Source organism: Macrobrachium nipponense, chromosome 3 (genome assembly GCF_015104395.2).
Source record: "Macrobrachium nipponense isolate FS-2020 chromosome 3, ASM1510439v2, whole genome shotgun sequence".
Taxonomy (NCBI): domain Eukaryota; kingdom Metazoa; phylum Arthropoda; class Malacostraca; order Decapoda; family Palaemonidae; genus Macrobrachium; species Macrobrachium nipponense.
In genome coordinates, this window is record NC_087202.1 from 134035286 (window position 1) to 134047785 (window position 12500).

General features: G+C 37.8%; 1 protein-coding gene across 3 annotated transcripts in view; it reads right to left on the reverse strand.

Moving 5' to 3' along the window:
• The window catches only part of LOC135222068 (high affinity copper uptake protein 1-like), a 467399-nt gene that overhangs the window by 387133 nt on the left and 67766 nt on the right, over positions 1-12500 (reverse strand). The window lies entirely within an intron of this gene.

Below are 12500 nucleotides of genomic sequence, written 5' to 3' on the forward strand. Positions count from 1 at the left end.
AATTATAACTGCCACGATTTGTTCCCGGCAGGATACTACAAGCGTCTCCTAGTATAAAAACGATAGACAGAAGTACTTAATTGAAATCCTTCAGGTGTAAGTTATTCCCAAATTGTAGTGAATTCGGTATGGAACGAACGGTATGTGGCTTAAAATTTGTGGAGTGTATAGAATTAAAAGTATAAGGTCATATGTCAGTGTAATGGTTAACTTTTTTCCTGCGTGATTTTAATGAATCTGAAAAACTTTTTTCCTCCATCTTTTCAGCTAAGTTCCTTCTGAATGTTGCCCCAATCCTTCGTCATAAGTCTTTTATGTGGGACAATTTTTGTGATTTAGTTCCAAAGAATGTCTTACCATTCCATGCCCGAAGTCTTTTAAATATACTCGAGTATGTTTAAAAGGACGTCACCCGTCTCCAGTGTATGGCCACCTCAGGAGAAATCCTGCGTCGCGGTGACGTCCCTCAGAGAAAAGGAAATGGCGGCGAAAGCGATGGACGACAAGAGACGATACAGCATAGGTGGGCAGACCCACTTTTCGATAGAAGAATCGAAGAGTAAGGAAACTGATGCGTCTGTCATTTTCGTCTGACTGATGGTGATGCTGAGGTTGTATTCACAATACAAGCTGAGGATGTGTTCACAGGATAGCGCGAGACTACTTCTTCACATCTTGTTTTCTGCATTTTTCCTAGACTTTTCTTTTGACGAATTCACGAGCAGTAGGTTCATTATATCTGTTTTACTCATTATGAATATTATTTACCACTCAAATCAGATGGTGAGATTTATCGTCACAGCCAGTCATTTTCTTATTTCATATTTTGGACCAAACTCTGACCCAGAATGGTTTCGACAATTTGTAAGACATCGCATTTAAAATGTCAAGGACAAACAAACCACCATGAGTGAGGGTATGTTCTAGAGCACTTCTGTGACCGCTGCGTGTGCGTGTCTAAAACGCGTGTGTGCACATACACCCACCCACATAGATTCACTTCATTCCTGCCCAATATAAACTATTATATTGCAAGCTTAGTTTGTTTAGCAATTTGCCTACATATCGAAATTTCCTGTGAGATTTTATATCTATATGATGTACAATTTATAATGTTGGTGTATGGTAAAATGTAAATATTATTACTAAAATGATGATTTGTTTATGCATACCATCTCAGTTATTCAAACTAAGGGATTAGAGGGAGTACATGTTTATAAGACACCCACGAATTATCTCCTGACTGAAGCTCCGCCTGTCCCTGCAGCCGTCCATTTCAATCACTCCTGATTTGACCGACAGGACGAGAACTGTAGTATAATAAGGACCATAATAAATCTGCGAAGGAGTCCAGGCGTCCCGGCCACTCCCGCAAAAAGCGGAAAAAGAGAGATGTCAAGAGTTTCGCGGGGCGGTGCTCGGGGTCCTCCTTTTTTTTTTTCTTTTGTCAGCATCCTGGTGAGTTGGATCAAGTGTCCCCCTGCTACGGAGCCATCGAGGCTGTCACGCCATTCCCTCCCATCCTCCCCCGCCACCACCCACCCCGAGACTGTGAAATAAGGTGTCAGCCGGACTTGAATTATGACGCATACAGCGGAGTGAAGAAGGCTTCACGCTTATTCTAATGGGGTGCAGCTGTTGACCGCCGCGTTGGGAAAGGTGACGTTGGTTCATTAAGCCCCGACGAGAAATCGCATGACGGCGATTTGAGAACCTGGCGTTTTAAAAGCTTGTAAAAGAACAGGACCCCTGACTCTAATACTTATAATTCGATAGGTGGTTGAACGCGCTTCGGAGAAAGGATGGTTGTTCTCGGTGATATGGGATCAGATCCCGTGACAAAGTCTGTCGTATTATATTTATCCCAAGTCGCAGGAGGGCAAGTGAAGGCCTTACGAGAATGACTTTCGAGAAGGAAGTGAAAGAGGGATAGGCACTGGACAGAGAGAAAGATAAGAATTACATGCGATTGGAAAATTACTTGTCAGTTGTATTGTAGGATTTACATGGGGAGGTTAACTATCTATTAACATTATTCTTAATTGTATCCATGGACATTACAAAGACCCTAATATTGGAGACAGCGCTGAAGAAGCCGACATCCAGTTACGGCGTAATCACCGGACATAAGAAGTCCTATTCAACGATATAGACAGGTGCTCTGACGCAGCCAAAAGCATTTCCCTTTGTTTATAGATGCCATGAAATAGCAGGATTTATGTTACGGATGGTATTGGCAATATTTATAATATATTTTATATGCGTGTCTGTTTTCGCATCATGACAGAAGAATATTATGCTCTTCCCTCCCAGAGATTCAATACTTCCTGTTTCGTCTCTGTCTGTATGTCGGAAGTCACGAAAAAATTATCATGGATATTAGTGAAAGCGTTCATCGAGTGACCTTAGACTCATATCATAGTCCCCGTAGTGATCCGGATAGTTCTATCAGTGTACCTCACGTGGTGTACTATAAGCATCAAGTAAGGAACTTTGCAGCGTCCCCTAACTTCAACCCCTTTCATTTCTCTTACTGTACCTCCATTCATGTTATTTTTCTTCCATCTTACTTTCCACCCTCTGCAAACAATTGTTCCACCGTACAACTGCTTTGAGGTTATCTTCCTGTTACACCTTTCAAACCTCCTTACTGTCTGTACTCTGTTTTTTTTCATCTGTCCATCCGCCTGTGGTGTTTTTGTATGGTAACACTGCGTCCCGGGCTTTAGATAGTTACGCTATGTGTAAGTTTTAGGTAAATAAAAGGATATCTGGGTGTACATTTGCAACTGAAAAGTGTTTTAATAATTTAATGTATGCGAATTACACCGTTAATATTCGAAATAGGATATTACTATAATCGCTGAATGGAAGCTGAATGTTACTATCTAAAGCCCGGGACGCAGTGTTACCATACAAAAACACCACAGGCAGATGGACAGATGAAAAAAAACAGAGTATAGTTCCCTTTTAGCGCTGATTGACCTCACCAGTGACAGCGCTTGGCCTTTAGCCTAAATTCTTTATTCTTTTCTAATCTATCTAAACTTGTGGGAGGACTCCGTCAAAGGTCAAATATGAGAACTGCCCAAGATATACACGGCGTCATTTTCTTTATTATCGATACTTTCTCTTTTACTTGTCTTTTTAACCTTCTTTCCCTGAGCACGTCAATGAGAATACCCTCAATCATAAATTTTGGTTTAAATGACTAACAAAATACAACTCTACATTTGTAATCCTGCCAATTAACACAGTCAAGAAAGCTTTCCATTTTAACGCCTTGGTATTAAAACTATCAATTACTCATTATTCCAATTTCAATGGCTTCATATTGGAACTATCAATTACTCAATATTTCCATTTTAATGTCCATATATTGAAATTATTAATTACTCATTATTCCCAAATTAATGGTTTGAAATTGAAACTATTCATTACTCATCATTTCCATCTTAATAGCCTGATATTGAAACTATTAATTACTCATTATTTCCATTTTAATGTCTTGGTATTGAAACTATCAATTACTCATTATTTCCATTTTAATGCCTCGGTATTGAAACTATCAATTATTCATTATTTCCATTTTAATGCCTCGGTATTGAAACTATCAATTGTTCATTATTTCCATTTTAATGCCTCGGTATTGAAACTATCAATTACTCATTATTCCCATTTTAATGCCTTGGTATTGAAACTATCAATTACTCATTATTTCCATTTTAATGTCTTGGTATTGAAACTATCAATTACTCATTATTCCCATTTTAATGCCTTGGTATTGAAACTATCAATTACTCATTATTCCCATTTTAATGCCTTGGTATTGAAACTATCAATTACTCATTATTCCCATTTTAATGCCTTGGCATTGAAACTATCAATTACTCATTATTCCCATTTTAATGCCTTGGCATCGAAACTATCAATTACTAATTCTTCCCCATTTTAATGCCTCGGTATTGAAACTATCAATTACTCATTATTCCCATTTTAATGCCTCGGCATTGAAACTATCAATTACTCCATTATTCCCATTTTAATTGCCTTGGTATTGAAAAACTATCAATACTCATTATTCCCATTTTAATGCCTTGGTATTGAAAACTATCAAATTACTCATTATTCCCATTTTAATGCCTTGGCATTGAAACTATCAATTACTCCTTATTATTCCATTTTAATGCCTCGGTATTGAAACTATCAATTACTCATTATTCCATTTTAATGCCTCGGTATTGAAACTATCAATTACTCATTATTCCCATTTTAATGCCTCGGCATTGAAACTATCAATTACTCATTATTCCCATTTTAATGTCTTGGTATTGAAACTATCAATTACTCATTATTTTCCCATTTTAATGTCTTGGCATTGAAACTATCAATTACTCATTATTCCCATTTTAATGCCTTGGTATTGAAACTATCAATTACTCATTATTCCCATTTTAATGTCTTGGTATTGAAACTATCAATTACTCATTATTCCCATTTTAATGCCTTGGCATTGAAACTATCAATTACTCATTATTCCCATTTTAATGCCTTGGCATTGAAACTATCAATTACTCATTATTTCCATTTTAATGCCTTGGCATTGAAAAACTATCTAGTACTCTTATCCCCATTTTAACGCCTTGGTATTGAAAACTATCAATTACTCTTATTCCCATTTTAATGCCTTGGCATTGAAACTATCAATTACTCATTATTCCCCATTTTAATGCCTTGGTATGAAACTATCAATTACTCATTATTCCCGATTTTAATGCCTTGGCATTGAAACTATCAATTACTCATTATTCCCATTTTAATGCCTTGGCATCGAAACTATCAATTACTCATTATTCCCATTTTAATGCCTTGGCATTGAAAGTATCTATTACTCATTATCCCCATTTTAACGCCTTGGTATTGAAACTAGATTATTCCCTGGCTCCAGTCAATCACCCGTATACATATATGTACAAGGAAGGAAGCTAGTCAGAAACTGCAGAGAGAAGGGCTCCAGCCGAAAGTTTTCATTCGAGTTTCAAAGTGTCCACTGCAACAGAAGAACAGATTTCTCTCATTGTTGATCTAAGCATGGCATGTAGTCTTGCCAGCGTGATAATGTTTATGCATATTTGCATGTGCGCCTCTCTGGCCACTAAGATGTCATATTAATTTGGCTTTTGTTCGTTTTTAATTTGTATTTAATTTAAGATTCTCTATTGGTTTTTTACGAGTGCTTATACTAGATCTGTATCATACAAAGAATTTTTTGTGTGTCTTTCTCTTTACTTCTTTATCATTAAGTTAATATATATATATATATATATATATATATATATATATATATATATATATATACGTATATATATATATCATATATATATACATATATATATATATATTATTATATATATATATATATATATATTATATAGAGAGAGAGAGAGAGAGAGAGAGAGAGAGAGAGAAGAGAGAGAGAAATGAACAGATACACAGAGGATGAAAGTTAAAATTGGTGCTAAAATGTAAAAATCAGCGGGTGTTGTTCCTTCGTCCATACCATAGCTTGACTGTTCGTTGCCATTTGTACTTGTTCTGTTTTTATGTGTATCATTTTAGTGTGATTCCTTCTTTTATCTTGTTTATTTTCCTTCTATATATATTCCTATATATATATATATATATGATATATATATATATATATATGTGTGTGTGTGTGTGTGTGGTGTGTAGTGTATATATACATATACATTATATATATATATATATATATATATATATAGATATATATATATATATATATATATATATGAACTTTCATAACATCACTGTGATTCAAATATATACATCGAGCTACAATTGACCTTTAATATCCAATTCGCTCTACCTCGGAGTTGATATATTTTCATATATGTTAACCGAAAGGGAATTTTTTAGTTGATAATAATTTCGTCCTCTCGTGGGTTCGAACCAGCGCCCAGAGGGCTGAGGAGAAATCACGACTCAATTGACGTTATCGGCTCTGCCAACAAGTGGGGTATAAGTTGATACCGACTACGACCATACAAATCAAGATGGAAAAACATAAGGTGAGATCGTCGGTCGCTCGGTTCCCGCACTGTGACGTCACAGGTGCGCGTCGTCTGGGCAGTGCACTAAATGATTATGTTTTGACAGTAATTTGTTGCTATGCTGGTGTTCACAATTTCCATACAGGAAAATACACACTATCTCTCTCTCTCTCTCTCTATCACTTAAAACACAGTTATATCAAGATATCTAAGACCTTACCATACACAATATAATCTTGTTGGAATACAAATAACGAAAGTAACGTGGGTGAATGAATATGAAAAAAAAAAAAAAAAACATGCCAGACTTCTATTGAATTAACGTATTGTTCTTTTATTTACCAAAATTTACTGAAGAATTTTTTTTCATTTTGTTTACACCTTTTTTAAGAAATTCTGATTTCCTTTCAGCATTTAATATCTTCACCCTAAAATGTATTCTGCACCTAATAAAGAACTTCATTATGAACCAAACAAAAAACTTCTTTCAGTTTTCTTCTGAAGATTGAAAAAGAAACCCACAAAATCACTTTGTAACTTGTTTACTTCTAAGTATTTACATTTAGTTTTACTACACACTCGAGTACTTTCAGGCCCTATCTGTGGCCCATTTTCAAGAGATGTTTGGGATGTTAGCCTGGGTCAAGGCCCAGCAGTCTTCTGGAACTTCTTCTCGTTGAGCTGTCATTTATGTGATGGCTGTTCTGGTTTCCTTGAGAGTTGCCAATTCCCTCTTGTCGCTCTGATATGCTAAGCTGATGGTCAATGGGATTAATCCTTGAGGTAAGGGTGTGGGTACCAAAAGTCTGTTGGGCAGGAAACCTAATCTCCAGGTCAGCAGGGTCAATCTTAGCTTCTTTTAATATCAAAGCTCGGTTTATGGGATCTTCTGAGGTAAAACCTTTGTTTCCTTCTATTACTTTAAACTCTCTGATGAGTGCACCTTCTACTACCCTCCTGTGACTAATTTTGTTGCTTTTGTATATAAGCCTACTGTTTTTTTAAATCCATCTATGGTCATTTTCCCAACAATGCCTAGCCATAGCACTCCCCTGAGAGTTAAGTTGTACTGCCCTTCAATGTTCTTGGACTTTAGTCCTTATTCCCCTACCTGATTCCCCCACACATCTGTCTCCACAATTGTTGCAATTGATTATGTATACCCCCGCTACATCTTCTGTATTACTGTCTTCTTCCAATTTATTTTTACATACTTTGTTTTTTACGGTATTATATACCTGAAAGTACTCGAGTGTGTAGTAAAACTAAATGTAAATACTTAGAAGTAAACAAGTTACAAAGTGATTTTGTGGGTTTCTTTTTCGAACTTCATTACTTCCTCTGGAGCATCAATGTTTAATTCCCTGAAAATATTAACTAATTTCGTAATCCCATCAACGCCTGGTTTCAACTGTTCCCCGTGAAAAGATTTAAAGAGTTATTCCATCTCCTTTCAATTACTGACAAATTGAGGACTGGGCCTAACAACACTTTCCTCCTCACTTTGGAGATCCAGTCGTTGTTTAGGCCTTCAATTTCTGGGAAACCTAAGGAAGGATATTTATAACCTCCCAGATAATTCAAGGCTTCAATTTCTATACCATTTTCAGACTCTACTCCAAGATCTACAAAATCTTCTTCCTCCAGCTCATTAGGTAGACCTACCTGAGGAATTCTCATCAAGAGATGAGCAGAGATACATAATTCAGAGTCTACGTCAACATAACTGGAGTCACTTTCTTCAGGGGTTTTGGAAACCCAAGACTTACCTGGTTCCATAACACTAGTATTACTCATACATGGCATGTTATCATCATTGGGAGCGACATTATGACCGTGATTGCTTAAATGTTGTTCTTACCTAACAAGAAATTCCTCAGTCTACACTCGAAGTCAGTCTATACTCATACCCCACGATATCCCTTAGTGGGGTTCTTAAGAAATAAAAGATCTAGGCCTAATTCTTGTCTGCACAGGAAGACGTACTCAGAAGTACGTCACTACGCATAGGTCTAATCACCTGTTGGAACAACTTTACATTCATAAAATGAAAGTATAAAAGAAAACAAATTGGATAGCCTTAATCCGATAATTTCTTCACTCATTAGATATGCTAGGCCTATTCTAATTTTGTATTTCATTTCAAGAATTTAGTCCAGGCTACTTATCAACCGAAGATATGTCACTAATTATTGCACTAATGAGATTGTAAACAAATTGTTAAACCATACCTGACTTGACGTCCTTAACAGGTAAATTTAATGAGGGAACTGCGGTTTTCTTTAATCTGTAATAGCTTCTCTGGTAAAGTTGTAGTAGCAGTTCATGTTGAAGATTTCTTTCGTAATCTTCTGTCCGGAAATGGACAGAACAAATCCAGTAACCCTTAACATTAATGTTATCACTTCTTTTACATGCATTAATCCATACTTTGGACACCTTGGGGTCTATAGGGAACCTGTAAAAACAAATCCCTTTCTGTCTGGAGCTATTAGCGCACCCAAATATGGAATACACACCCATAATCGTGAACTGCAACAATGCAACTGACGGAGTGACAAGTGCATCGCCCAGTCGATGTGCTCCAGTGACGTCACTGAGAGACGGAAATTAGCGATCGGATCCCTCGGTGAACACACCTTATGTTATTCCATCTTGATACAAATCACCGTCGAACTCAGGTATTTGTAATTACAATCAATATCAACCACCTCAGCCATGTTAACAAAGTAGACCGTTTGCCGTACGTAGCCATTTTATGAATTTTGATCACCCACGAGAGGACGAAATCATTATCAACTAAAAAATTCCCCTTCGGTTAACATATATGAAAGTATATTAATTCCGAGGTAGCTCGATGTATATATATATATTTATATATATATATATATATATATATATATATATATATATATATATATATGAGTATGTGTCCGTGTGTGACCACATTTCCAATGGTTTAAGAACGATGATTTTTCTGCCTCCATCCATCCATACAACAAACAACAACAAAGAGACAATACACAAAGTCACTGTAGAGGGCAGGAAAACCCTTTGAACAATTGAACTCCTCAAGAAGCGTGATGAAGCCTTCTTCTCCAAATGAGTTGAATCGAAAATGTTTTGACAATAATGAATAGCTTCTCAGAAATGCAATTCGCATCTCTTTTCCTTCAAGTGACTAGGGAATTATCATGCTAGTTCTTTTATACTCGTAGGCTTTTGAATGAAGCAGTTTAGCAAAACCTGAATAATTGTCCATAGCGTTAACTGCCTGGAATGTTGGCATAAAGTATCAGAACCTGAATAACAAAGGGTCATCTTGAAATAGTAAGTATATGCAATTCTACTGTATCCATCAGTGACTCCCAATGTTTGAATTCTTTTCATTATCACCGCATATCCAGTTTCTGCTGTGCAAAAATCGTGAGTAAATACAAAAGAGTATTTCTCACAAAAGGGCAAGAAGTATGAGAGAGAGAGAGGGGGTGCGGGGGGGGGGGGCCGGGGAGCTTCAAGGTCAATGAACTAAGACGCTGATGACTGAAGAGAATAATTCAAAGTAATAGATGTGATATTAGGCGAGTGTATTTGGGATGAAGCCTAAGATGTTTGCGTATCGGAGTTTTTCTTCTCCATGAGAGTTGAATCATTACAGCATCAATCTCTATACGCTGTGGTACCGTTATGTCCACAGGGTTAATGACCATATGACTGATGTTAAGCTGTGTATACATAGCACTTATACGTAGTTACGATTGACATTTTAGATGTCTGATCCAGTTGCTCTTCCCACCGAAGAACCCCACACCCGAAAAAGAAGAGGAAAGGGAAATGATAATCAGGTCATCACTGAATAAACCTTCGCGTCTGAGTGAAGAATATCTCCCAAGATTTCCTACGAAAGGAAAAACCGAAGCTCGACCACCCGGGGCATAGATTTAAGCGTTAAGATATGCAAATGAGTTGTCAAAACGGACTTGCCGAAACAAATGAGGGACGGCTGCGCATTCTCAGTCAACAACCCCCCACCCCAACCCTTCCACTTCCTACCCCCCACAACCCCCGCCAACCCCCGGCGTCTCCTTCCCCCATCCCACGCCCCCGCTTAGCTTCAGAATCCTTGCCCTTCCCCTAGCTTACGTGGCTTAAGAAGTCAGGGTATCCTCAAGCGAGGACATTTTTTCCTCCACCTCACCGCCCCCACCCCAGGCCTCCTCTTCCCCACATCAGCGGGAAGGCGTACAGATAAAAATGAAGGTGCTGAGATTTCGTTCTCCCTAGGAGAGATACCAGGACGGGTAGTTATGCATCACAGGCGCCATTCGTATGTTCATCCATAGCAAGAAAGACAACCGAGTACGAGACAAGAATATAGTCGGTCCTGGCATCCTACATCAAGGAAAACTAAATGCCTTATGTTATCCAGCTATCTCCTAAGTCTTCGTTTCTCCGGTCTTCACCCTTCATCACCAACAAGCACTTTAGGTTCTTCCCTTCGCATGCCCCATATTCATCATCATCATTATCAGATCCATCATCGTTACAACTATCGCTATCGGAGGATCGTCACGCAAGCCGTGTATACGTCCTTATCATCATCGGATTTCACTGGGCTAACCAACGAAGAAAACCATCATTATCCTTATTATCTCCCTCTAACCTTTATTTGCGTTTAACCGTCAACATCGTATGTGTACTGAAACGGGAAACTTTTTGCTTTTTGTAGTCTATATGTTGCTCAGGCAAACAGGATAATCGTCGTCTTATGTTTTGAAGATCTGGGTCAAGATCCAACCATGGCCGTCATTAGCTTTAGTCTCTCCAGTCAAAGTCTAGAATTATAGGTCGCCTTGACACTCCTTGTTTAAGAACAGAAAATCGAATTTATGCCAAAGGTCAAGTGCCGGGTCCTATGAGGTCATTCAACGCTGAAACGGAAACGGACAGTAAAAATGTTTGAAAGGTATAACATTAGGAAAACCTCGTAGTTGCATCTCAAAGCATTGTTAGGAGAGGGTGGACAGTAAGATGGGAAAAAGAGAATACGAACGTAGATACAGTAAAAGAAATGAAAGAGTTTGCAGATAAGTGCTACAGGAACGCTGCAAAGAACCTTAAGTAATGTCTATAGTGCACCGCATGAGGTGCACTGACGGCACTACCCCCTACGTAGCACTCCCCGTCTGGAAGAAAACTGTCTCAAGGTTTGAATTCAAAGGTCAGTTAAAGATCGCATCGTTTACCCGAATGATTATGATCAGCGCAGACGAACTAGATTCCGAAATCTTATGCCTGACTTTGTCTATGTTGGTTTAGGGTAGATTAAACCAACTCTCTGCCAGCACTGCCCATTACCCCAAACAAGCACGTGAGTGTAGTAATGTGTTCAAAGGATTAAAATTGCTGATGTGGACCTCTGGATTCTGCAAATAAATGATGAAACCTGTCTAATGCTACTTAGTTGTACACTATGATTACTCTTCCCACATGAGTGAATCTTGAATAGTGATGCTTGTCCCCATCAAAACTGTGTGGATTGGCAGGTGATAATGGTATGTATATATGTATATATGGATGTGTTTAGTATGTATAAGAGTGAAAATTCATGGTGTATACCATCCTCTGTTAATAAATATAGTAAGCTGGAGGTATGATCACACATCAGACCTCCAGCTTACTATATGCTCTAGCAAAAATCTACAGCCAAATAGAGCTTCATTTCACCAACGAAAATTAAAATCAATACGCTATATTTTGTTAGAAATCATTGTTCTGTACTGTTTAACATACACATCGTTTATTTTTTACATTTTCATTCTAATAAATAAATCATAAATATCCTATCCTAAAATTCCTGTATCTTTAACTCATTCTGTATTTTCTTTCCTCTCTAAGGAAACATCGGGTCATTTGAATCCCTGAGAGAGAGCAAGGGTTAACAGTGACACAAGAAGAAGAAGAAGAAGAAAAAGGACGAGGAGGAAAGGAGGAGGAGGAGGAGGAGGAGAGGAACGGAGGCCCTCGGAAGACCTAGTCATCTTTGTTTGTATAAACAGGGGTGCTGGGTTGTTTGGGGAGTAGTATGTGCTCCTGGGGAGCCTTCCAAACTCACAAAGACTTTATCTAAATTCATTTCTACTTCTTTCAAGTTGATATTTATATCGTCAACCATTTAGCTGAAGCTGGCAATCAGGCAATACTTTCTCCCTTACTCGCTAGATTAGGAAACTAGTTTATTAGACTACATCCTCTTCCGAATTAGTATGAAAAGGCCGGGGAACGCCAGAAAGCATAAAATCTTTGATGTATTTCACAAACAACGAGGAAGAACGAGACTAAGATTTAGCAATCGTCCCCAGACTATGACGCATATTACAAAAGATCTGATGTTGTCTAGACCTAATTTTTGAGTAAATCAACGAGCAA